The sequence below is a fragment of the Diaphorina citri genome, unplaced genomic scaffold (genome assembly GCF_000475195.1).
Source record: "Diaphorina citri unplaced genomic scaffold, Diaci psyllid genome assembly version 1.1 scaffold1149, whole genome shotgun sequence".
NCBI classification, from domain to species: Eukaryota; Metazoa; Arthropoda; class Insecta; order Hemiptera; family Psyllidae; genus Diaphorina; species Diaphorina citri.
The window spans coordinates 49,652-51,424 of NW_007378578.1; positions in this window are offsets into that span (position 1 = coordinate 49,652).

The window sequence follows — 1,773 nt, forward strand, 5'->3', positions numbered from 1 at the left end:
CCCCGGGAGCGCGCAGCGCGACCGTATACGCAACCCCGCGTAGCGAACACGCGTAGCCCCCGGGGGGTGGAGGGATTTACACAGATAGTGGATAGGGGCAAAAGCAAAGCAAAGTAAATTGGGCTCTGGGGACACATTAGGAAATAATAACCCGGGAAAAAAAGCACATAAAAACTCCATTCTAGGGCTGGGTTATAATGTGGCCACATTTACCATTATGAACATGACCTAACACTACAGTATTGCTATAAACATGACCTAACAATGTTGTAATTTTGAGTTATTTCTCTGGGAACATGACATTCCAGGTGTCTTAGGATCAACTTGAAAAAGAAAGAAAAAGAGGTTTGACAGATGACAATGTACCCTAATTGTGAAAATGTAATTGCCAAGGTCTTATTCTAACCAAAATGAAGAAGGAGAAAGAAGACAGGATAGGAGAAAGCCAGCCGTTTTGAGAAGGAACTTTATCTATTTAGGATAAAATCCACCCCGGAAGATAATCGAACCCGCGGCCTAGCGCTTACAGGGCAGACGCGTTACCCTTGAAGCTAACTAAGCTCATTTGAAAGGCTGGAATAGGGCGAAGGAGTCCTTTTAAATATCAAAAATTCAAAATCAAATCATGAATCTTTGTGGTAAAGCAGAGAGCTTTTTCACAACTTTGTGGGTATCACAGTATTAATGTCTTCCATTAACTCAATCATCATATTTATTATCGCTCGTCTCTTCGACTTGTAATGCCGCCACTGGTCGCCCCTCGATTAAAGTAGCTACTCAATTGTCCTCACGAGGCTGAGTGCACCCCGAACTCCAAGCACAGAGCCGAAAAAAAACCTTGGCCCCGCCGGGAATCGAACCCGGACCTCCTGCGTGCAAGCCTAGTGTGATACCCACTCTCGGCCAGGTTGCTGATTCCTTTTAAATATTATTGTTTTCAATATCTCGTCAGGGATTGAATCCTTACATTCCTCACCGTTCTGATAACCATTGGTCCGAGTAGATAATAACCTCATTTTAGATTTACCTATCCCTAGACCTATTTTACCTGTGGTTCGTTTGGTTCGTAATGAAAGGCCAAAAGATTCTGAGCTTCTGACTTCTGAAGCGGACAAAAAGGCCACATAGGGTTAACCTAAAAAAAAAGTAGGAGAGGGCAGAGGGAGGTTAAATAAATAAATAAATAAAATAACGACGCCATTAGGAATAAACCAACACTTGAAATTTGTGTTATGGGGCTTTTTGTAAGTTCTTTTATTTTCAGTTATATTCTTTTTATGGCTTACAAGAAGTCACGATGAATTTAAGGAGAAAAATAGGTACCCACGACAAAAAAGTTCAAGAAGCAAAAAATTTTCGAAAAAGAAACTGGTGGTTGACACACGCGTGGTAATTTGGCGCAAGACCCGTTTTTCACGAAACCGTTAGGCCAGCCACTCACTATCAGTTGGAACTGACGACAGATATACCTGATCAGGTCTACCTAATAGTGGGAGTGCTTATCAGGTGTCAGGTAGGCCTGACAGACGGAACTTTTCAGCCGTACCTGTTGGATCTACCTGATATAATGTGTGTTTATCACGTGTCAGGTATACCTGATCAGGTGTACCTGTCAGGTCTACCTGATAGTGAGTCAGGTCTACCTGATAGCCTTAGTATTTGGCTTTCGGAAACTGAAACGATTTCAACGGCGTCCCATCTTGTATTTCCTATGGTTTAGTAATGGCGCTATCACGCCAAAAGAGGGGAAACGAGCTTCAGAAGAGGGGAAAT